Genomic DNA, 10,046 nt, shown 5'->3' on the forward strand with positions numbered 1-10,046 from the left:
TCAACTCTTAAATTACACTTGTCAAGCACACAGCCTTAGCAACAGACCGCTGGGTACATCATAAGAATGCGAAATTCTTGCTTATCTCAAGAAGAGATATTTCTGGCTGGGAGCTGGGGATACCATTTTAATAATTCTTTCTTGCAGAAATATGGAATAGAGCCTCCACCTCCTTGAGTTGGGTTAGGAGAAAGAGTAGTCTCAGTGCAAATACCAGTCCCTTGCCTTTCTCACTGAATTTTCATAGATTTTTAAAAATAGATATTTCTCTATTTGTTGTTTGCCCTTGGAGCAACTTGCAGAGACTGAATTTTTTTTTTTTTTTTTTTTTTTTGAGACGGAGTTTTGCTCTTTTCGCCCAGGCTGGAGTACAATGGCACAATCTCGGCTCACCGCAACCTCCACCTCCCGTGTTCAAGCGATTCTCCTGCCTCAGCCTCCTGAGTAGCTGGGATTACAGGCTTGCACCACCATGCCTGGCTAATTTTGTATTTTTTTAGTAGGGACGGGGTTTCTCCATGTTGGTTAGGCTGGTCTTGAACTCCCGACCTCAGGTGATCCACCTGCCTCGGCCTCCCAAAGTGCTGGGATTACAGGTGTGAGCCACCGTGCCTGGCCTGAAATTTTTTTTAAGTAACTTTTACCAGTTATATTGACAGAACTCTTCATACAGTTATGCCTGAAGTCAATCTCAGATAATGATCAATTTCTAAAAATATTGAACATAATAATTTATATTTTCTTTTAGTATCACTCTAATAGAAATGTTAATAGAAAATACCAGTATTAGGACTAATTTTATAACATTTTCAAATTGTTCTTCAACAGTAAAATTACCAGATATAGCCTATTATTCATTTGCAAGATTTTTCTATTCTTAAATTATCACACTAGAGACGTAAAGTAAAAAAAAAATTCTCTTTTTTGTTATTATTATTGTAATTTAAGTTCTAGGGTACATGTGCACAATGTGCAGGTTTGTTACATATGTATACATGTGCCTTGTTGGTGTGCTGCACCCATTAACTCATCATTTACATTAGGTATATCTCCTAATGCTATCCCTCCCCACTCCCCACCCCATGACAGGCCCCAGTGTGTGATGTTCCCCACCCTGTGTCCAAGTGTTCTCATTGGTCAGTTCCTACCTATGAATGAAAACATGCAGTGTTTGGTTTTCTGTCCTTGTGATAGTTTGCTTAGAATGATGGTTTCTGGCTTCATCCATGTCCCTACAAAGGACATGAACTCATCCTTTTTTATGGCTGCATAGTATTCCATGGTGTATATGTGCTACATTTTCTTAATCCAGTCTATCATTGATGGACATTTGGGTTGGTTCCAAGTCTTTGCTATTGTGAATAGTGCTGCATAAACATACGTGTGCATGTGTCTTTATAGCAGCATGATTTATAATCCTTTGGGTATATCCCCAGTAATGGGATGGCTGGGTCAAATGGTATGTCTAGTTCTAGATCTTTGAGGAATTGCCACAATGTCTTCCACAATGAAAAAAGCCATTCTTTAAAAAATGAAAGTAATTATTTTATCTGTGAGGTTATGCCTTTAACTTGACATGCAGTTAAATTTGTTTCATTTTGTGACTTTTTAAAGTCTTTGTTGGCAATTTTGTTATTCTTTATAGTTAAATTTATGTTTTTTAACTATTTAAAAGACTTAGCAATATTAGAAAATTGAAATAATGTGATTATGCACACTGACATTCTTATTATTTGTGTCCTTTTTCCTAATCCCTCTTTATGGATATAATAAACTTTTGTTGTTGTTGTTGTTGTTGTTGTTGTTGAGACAGAATCCCACTCTGCTGCCCAGGCTGGACTGTAGTGGCACAATCTTGGCTCACTGCAACCTCCACCTCCTGGGTTCAAATGATTATTCTTCCTCATCCTCCCGAGTAGCTGGGATTATAGGCACCTGCCACCATGCCTGGCTAACTTTTGTGTTTTTAGTAGAGACGGGATTTTACCATGCTGGCCAGGCTGGTCTCAAACACCTGACCTCAAGTGATCTGGCCGCCTCAGCCTCCCAAAATGCTGGGATTACAGACATCAGCCACCACACCCAGCCAACATTTCTTTTAGTTTTAGATTTAAATATATGCATACACGTTTCTTTCCTCCCTTATATGACATAAGGGAGTATAACATAAACTCTTGTGAATACAATTTTTTAAACTTAACAATATGTGGAGGTCACTTATTATTATAATATGACAATAAAAACTGTCTTATAACTCTATATCACTTTGTTATGAAACTAGGCCTCATAAAACTTAGAAACTAGGCCTCATATAGAAAAAAATTAACACCAGGTGGCTCTGGATAGGGTCCCACCCTGCCTCGATAGGGTCCCACCCTGATAGGGTCCCACCCTGCCAATTCCGGGAAACAACCTCATGGGGTCCCACCCTGCCAATTCCGGGGGTCCCACCCTGCCTCGAAGTTCCCGGAATCAGCAACTCCAAGGAAAAAACCTCATAAGGTCCTGCTCTAACCAATTAGAACAAGACACCTTGCTCAGGCCATAGCTAGACCCAATTACCACGTGCCTAAAGCTTTGTTCGAATTTCGCGCCTTAAGCTGTGTTTGAACTTGTGTTTGCCTATATAAACAACCTGTAACAAGCACTCGGGGTCCCAGGGCCAACTTAGAGCTTGGGACCCTAGCGCGCTAGTAATAAATAACTCTCTGCTGTGAATCTCGTGTCGGTGATCCTTCGCGGCGACCCCTGCCCAGGAGGGAATCGACAGTTCGGTTCCAACATTTGGTGCATTGGCCGGGAAGTGGGGTCGTCCAAGGACCCCCGACCCATCCGGCGGAGACCCATCTGGCCCGGGCCACGGACTGCTGACTGAACGGACCCACCAGGTACTTTCGTTTTGTTCTGTCTGTCTTGCCGGCCAACTCTGAACTCTGGGGAGTACTCCTTCTGAATTAAGTGGGGAAGGGGGACAGACGTGTCTGGCACCTTCCCACTTTGGCCCTGGGGGACGCCCTGGCGATAGTCTGGGAGAAGGCTAATGACTCGGTCAGCCTCCTCAAATCTGTAGGCAGGTCGCCCCTGCCGTCTGAATATTTTATGATCTTGTGGCGGCGGTTTCTCCTTACTTGTCTGGTCTTTGTTTTTGTTACTTTCGTTTTGTCCTTGTTTGTTATACGTGGACAAAATAAGACAGACGTTGACGACTCCTTTGTCTCTGACCCTGACTCACTTCCCTGATGTTCGGGCTCGAGCCCACAACCTCTCCATAAAAGTCTGTAAAGGACGATGGCGAAAATTCTGCTCGTCCAAGTGGCCTACCCTCCATGTTGGGTGGCCCCGGGACGGAACATTTAACCTCCCAATTATCTTACAGGTTAAAGCAACGGTGATGGATCCTAGGCCACTCGGACACCCGGACCAGGTGGCCTACATAATTATTTAGGAGGATCTGGTCCGAAATCCTCCCTCTTGGGTGAAACCCTTCCTCCATTCCCCTTCCCCATCCCAATCTACCCTCCTTGCCTTAGAAGCCCCAAAGAATCGGAATCCGGACCCGCATAAGCCAGTCCTCCCAGATGAACCCCAGAAGGACCTCCTCCTTCTCGACCCCCTGCCTCCTCCACCTCAAAACCCCCTTCTGGAACCTCCACCTTACGCTTCACCCTTGCCCCCTGTTTTGTCCCCAGCTCTTTCCTCTACCGCCTCCGCCCCTACCCTTTCTCTAACTTCTCCCTCGGCCCCTCCCTCCACCCCGTCTCCTTCTCCAGCCCCACCCAAACTCACCCCTCGGACGCCGCCGCCGACACCTCCTCGTCTCCGCTTTCGGCGGACTGAGGACCCAGAAGGCCCTTCCACTTAGCAATCCTCCCTTTTTCCCTTCCGTACTGTCACGGTCCAGTATTGGCCCTTCTCTGCCTCTGACCTCTATAACTGGAAGACCCATAACCCTTCCTTTTCCCAAGACCCTCGGGCCCTAACCTCGTTAGTAGAATCCATTCTCCTCACCCACCAGCCCACCTGGGATAATTGCCAGCAACTCTTGCAGGTCCTCTTAACCACTGAAAAAAGCAGCGGGTCCTCTTGGAGGCCCGGAAAAATGTGCCAGGACCAGGAGGCCTCCCAACCCAACTTCCCAATAAAATAGACGAGGGATTTCCCCTCACCCGCCCGGACTAGGACTATGAAACGGCACCAGGTAGGGAGAGTCTCCGAATCTATCGCCAGGCTCTGTTGGCGGGTCTCAAAGGGGCAGGAAAATGCCCCACAAATTTGGCCAAGATAAGAAAGAAACCCCTGAGGAAAGGGAAGCCAGGTTAGCGAAGGAATAGATAGAGCGAGAGGATCGTAAGAACCGAGTAAAGGATAAGCATTTAACAAAAATCCTGGCAGCAGTTGTGAGAGAGAAAGGACCAGGGAGAGAGGGAGAGAAGCGGAGGCAGCCAAAAGTGGAAAAAGACCAGTGTGCCTACTGCAAAGAACAGGGGACTCGCGGAGGCGTTAAGGACGAAAGAGGGCGCGGCCAACTCCCGGGGGGACGGCAGGCCGAGAGCGCAGCGCCCGGGCCTGGCGCCAAGCCTGAGCCCGCCGGACGGGAGGCGGCCCCGCCGCGGGCTCGGCTCCGGCCCCAGCCCCGCCAGCATGGCCGGCCGGACCGTACGGGCCGAGACCCGGAGCCGGGCCGAAGATGACATCAAGAAGGTAATGGCGACCATCAAGAAGGTCCGGAAATAGAAGAAGCAATAAGTGACTGTGGGCAACACTTCCCTTCGTATCTTCAAGTGAGTGCCAGTGGTGGACCCCCAGGAGGAGGAGCGAAGGCGGGCAGGTGGCGGGGCAAAGAGATCCCGTGGCCGGGAACGTTGGGGCAGGGGCGCCAGTCCCCGAGGGGGTAGCCCTCTCATCCTGCTGGATCTCAATGATGAGAACAGCAACCAGAGTTTCCATTCGGAAGGTTCCCTGCAAAAAGGCACAGAGCCCAGTCCTGGGGGCACCCCCCAGGCCAGCCACCCTGTGTCACCTGCCGGACCCCCAGAAGGGGTCCCTGAGGAGGCTCAGCCCCCACGGCTAGGCCAAGAGAAAAATCCCGGGGGCATAACTGCTGGCAGCACTGACGAACCCCCAATGCTGACCAAGGAGGCCCTGGCAATGATCCAGCAGATGCATGCCTGGACACACTTGAGTAATCGAAAGCTAAAATTACTGATTGAAAAAACTGACTTTCTAATCCCAAAGGCAAGTACCCTCGTAGAACAAGTGACATCTGCCTGTAAGGTCTGTCAGCAGGTAAACGCTGGGGCTACCCGAGTGCCAGAAGGGAAACGAACTCGTGGTAACCGCCCAGGAGTCTATTAGGAAATAGACTTCACTGAAGTAAAACCTCACTATGCTGGATATAAGTACTTACTGGTGTTTGTAGATACTTTTTCAGGATGGGTAGAAGCCTACTCCACCCGGCAAGAAACGGCACACATAGTAGCCAAAAAAATTTTGGAAGAAATCTTTCCTAGATTCGGACTTCCCAAGGTAATTGGGTCAGATAACGGGCCGGCCTTCGTTTCTCAGGTAAGTCAGGGGCTCGCCAGGATATTGAAAATTAATTGGAAAATACATTGTGCCTATAGACCCCAGAGCTCAGGACAGGTAGAAAAAATAAATAGAACAATAAAAGAGACCCTTACTAAATTGACCTTAGAGACTGGTTTAAAAGATTGGAGACGCCTCCTATCCTTAGCTCTGTTAAGGGCCCGGAATACGCCTAACCGTTTTAGGCTCACTCCATATGAAATCCTCTACGGAGGACCTCCCCCTTTGTCAACCTTGCTTAATTCCTTCTCCCCCTCCGATCCTAAGACTGACCTACAGGCCCGGCTAAAAGGACTCCAAGCAGTACAGGCCCAAATCTGGGCCCCCTTGGCAGAACTGTACCAACCAGGACATCCACAGACCAGTCACCCCTTCCAGCCATAAAGGTTGACGGAATCTCCACTTGGATCCACGCATCCCACGCCAAGGCTGCTCCAGAGACGCCCGGACCAACTCCACCTAAGACATGGAGACTCCCACGCTCCGAGGACCCACTCAAGATAAGACTCTCTCGTATCTAGCCCCTTGCTTATTGTTTGCCCTTCTTCCCTGCGCCGTCTCTAGTGTAGTTTTTGACGCTAACCCCCCCACCGGCCATTTAGCCTGACCTGACAGATAATTAATTTTAATAATCAAGAGGTCTTAAATAAGACCTCCGAGAATACTCCTATAAAGACTTAGTTTCCAGACCTCTATTTCAACCTAAAAAAAAAAATTAAAAAATAGCAGGAAAGATAAAAGACACAGGCCCCCGGTTTACTGGTCCCACAGAAGTCCTATTAAGGACTCCTCAGGATAGACAAGAATAGAAAGGACAGGCTAGAAAGGTGTCCATCAGCCGGAACAGGTTTTATGCCTGTCCCGGATGCAGGACAGGACCAATAAGAAAAACTTGTAGAAATCTGACTCACTTGTATTGCAAAAGCTGGTCCTGTGTAACTACTAATAATAGAAAGTAAAAATAGGCCACAAAACCTTAGTATATAACCATGTCCTTTGTCCAGCCCTGTACCACAACCCGATATTCGGAAAATTGCAACCTGGTTCGCATCAAGTTTGAAGATGCGGCAAAATCTGATAACAGATAGATAACAACAAGATTAATATAAGGTCTCTATTTATACAAGCACTTCCCCGCCCTTAATCTCCCTCACCCTCGCCGACATATTAAGAATTAAGGTAGCGGCTAAAGTTAAGACCGGGACAGCAGCCCTAGTGCATAGTAACCATCATCTGCAACAACTTAAAGTAGCCATAGATGAAAACCTTAAAGCCATAGAACAATCTATCACAAAACTTAAAGAGTCTTTGACTTCTCTGTCTGAAATTATATTACAAAACCGACAAGGACTAGAAATTGTCTTTCTAAAAGAGGGCGGGCTCTGTGCAGCCCTAAAAGAGCAATGTTGTTTTTATGCAGATCATTCAAGAATAGTTAAAAATTCTATGGCAAAACTAAGAAAAAGATTAGACAAGAAAAAAAAAAGAGAAAAAATCTCAACAAAGTTAGTTTACAAATTAGTACAACCAATCCCCTTGGCTTAGCACCCTAATCTCCACCATCTTAAAACCCCTCATCCTGCTCACGCTCATCCTGACTTTCGGGCCATGCATACTCAACCACTAACTCACCCTTATTAAAAATAGATTAAACATAGTACATGCTATGGTTCTGACCCAACAATACCAGACCCTCAGGACTGAAGAAGAGGCTCAAGATTGAGCCTCTGACACAAAAAGAGGAGGGAATGAAACTAGGCCTCATAAAACTTAGAAACTAGGCCTCATATAGAAAAAAATTAACACCAGGTGGCTCTGGATAGGGTCCCACCCTGCCTCGATAGGGTCCCACCCTGATAGGGTCCCACCCTGCCAATTCCGGGAAACAACCTCATGGGGTCCCACCCTGCCAATTCCGGGGGTCCCACCCTGCCTCGAAGTTCCCGGAATCAGCAACTCCAAGGAAAAAACCTCATAAGGTCCTGCTCTAACCAATTAGAACAAGACACCTTGCTCAGGCCATAGCTAGACCCAATTACCACGCGCCTAAAGCTTTGTTCGAATTTCGCGCCTTAAGCTGTGTTTGAACTTGTGTTTGCCTATATAAACAACCTGTAACAAGCACTCGGGGTCCCAGGGCCAACTTAGAGCTTGGGACCCTAGCGCGCTAGTAATAAATAACTCTCTGCTGTGAATCTCGTGTCGTGATCCTTCACGGCGACCCCTGCCCAGGAGGGAATCGACAGTTCGGTTCCAACAGTTACATGTGCTATGACATCTTCAACCAGTACTCTGGATATTTCCGTTGCAATAGTCTAATACTACAAACAATATTGCAGTGAATAGTTTCATGTATCTCATTTCCTTCCTTCCTTTCTCCCTGCCTGCCTTTATCTCTTTCTTCCTCTCTTTCTCCCTTCTTTTCTTGCTTCTTTTTCCTTCTTTCTGTCTTTATTTTTCCTTTCTTTTTTTTTTTTTCCTTTTTCTGGTAGCTCTAGTAATATCAAAAGCTAGAAGTCATTCCTAGTTAGGTTATTTCTTAATAATTTAAAACAGTGTTAGCATTCTGAAAATGCCTACTGTAGAAAATAGAAAAGTTCCTCTTCAAAGCTTGTCTTAGTTTAAAAATAAGATAATAGCCTCTAGGAATAATAGCTTCTTACTCTAAAGCCTCCTATCGACTGTTAGTTCTTATACTTTAGCCCAGTTAGTTGCTTTGGCTTACTCAGACATGTCTAGACAGGCCCAGGCAAGTCTTAGCTCATAGCTTATACCCCTTCCTTATTTGGAAATGTTCTTGCTTCCTTAAACCTTTCGTAAGCAACTTCCTCTTCTTTGTTTTCCCTTGCACTCACCTATTTAGGAAAGTTTTAGGTTGTTAGCAAATCCGATATCAGTTTAGACTGTGAGGTGTGGCTCCAGCCAACGGATGCACAACACAGCAGTAAGGATGACCCAAATGCATAAGGGACAAATATGTATGCTTTACTTTTGTTCAGGTGTGCTCTCGCCATTGTTCCATCTGTGATGAGCACACTTTCTGCAAAAAGTAAAGATTGCCTTGCTGAGAGAATTAAATTTTTGTTTGAGTGCTATTTCTTTGCGGCACTGGGTAACAAGCATTTCTAAAACCTACTTTAATGTAGCCTTGGTTTTTGTTTTTTTGTGTGTTTTTTTGTTTGTTTTTTGTTTTTTTGTTTTTTGAGTTTGCTCTGTTACCCAGGCTGTGTAGTGATCATTTTTGTAAATTGTTTTGGTAGAAACAGGGTTTTGCTGTGTTGCCAGTCTGGTCTTGAACTCCTATTCCTGGGCTTAAGGGATCCACCCACCTTAGCCCTCCAAAGTGCTAGGATTTCAGGCATGAACTACTGTGCCCATCTTTGGTCTTGAGTTTTAATAGATTGTTAAATTTTAAAAATTAATCATTCTAACTTAAAATTCATACTACCTGTACTATCAAGAAGCAGTCTGTATAAGTGGTAATTACTAAGGGACGAGAGAGAAAGTATTGCTAAGATATGAAATGAAAAGACAGAATTAAAAGAAAAACCTTTGAGCAACCAAGAAGCTATATAGGGAAAGGATATTTAGAAAGTAAAAGGAGGACCACAAGAATAAAGGCCCTAATTATTTAACCAATAGTGTGCAAAATATTCTGAACAGTGGACTGAACTATCTAAGATCCAGCTACCTCATTCTCAATTTCTTTTTTATTTTGTGATGTTTAAAAACTTATGTGTATGTTTTTACTTTCTTGAATTAATTTATACTGGGCCAGCTACTCTAGAACTCTAGGACGCTCAAATTTTTTATTTGAGATTTCAGAGATTATTTGTAATAGTCATCATATGAGGTAGATATGTTTTATAAATATGACATTTGGTTCTTGCTTTGAGATGTTGAAAGAGATATTGTAAATGGGACAATTGATTGCCAGCATCAATTTGAAGGAGCAGGGCTACCTAAGGGATCATCAGAGATTACTGACCTTTTTCTTCATTATTCATTATTTCATTTTGTTCACAAATAAATGGCTCTTACTATGTGGCAGGGTAGCCCAATTTAACAACAACAACAAAAAAAATTCTGTTTGCATTGTTTCTACCTCTCTGTTTCTTATAATTTCCTAGATACACTTTGCCTTCATTTTCTTTACAGACTTCTCTTTTAAAAAAAAAACTCTACATCAAAACAACATAGCAATACATAGGTAGAAAATTTAGTTGGAAAGTGGGTTACTGGGTGTTGATTTTTATCCCTTGGTATATCTGTCCTGTGAAATATTCCTAGAGGTGCATCATGGTTTTCTTCAAAATATTTTCTTGCCTGTTACCTTTTCTCAGCAGCCTCATTCCTGCTATGTGACTGTTTGAACATATGAGCTTCAGTGCTCTTTTCGTATGCCAAATAGAGTAAAAAGTGACTGAAAAATCATTCTAAAGAGACAAGCACACAATGTC

General features: G+C 44.6%; 1 pseudogene; it reads left to right on the forward strand.

Annotated features, from left to right (window-relative positions):
- Positions 1-4,447: 4,447 nt before the first annotated feature.
- On the forward strand, positions 4,448-5,451 carry LOC114669901 (B-cell CLL/lymphoma 7 protein family member C pseudogene; annotated as a pseudogene).
- Positions 5,452-10,046: the final 4,595 nt, after the last annotated feature.

Source organism: Macaca mulatta, chromosome 14 (genome assembly GCF_049350105.2).
Source record: "Macaca mulatta isolate MMU2019108-1 chromosome 14, T2T-MMU8v2.0, whole genome shotgun sequence".
Classification (NCBI taxonomy): Eukaryota; Metazoa; Chordata; class Mammalia; order Primates; family Cercopithecidae; genus Macaca; species Macaca mulatta.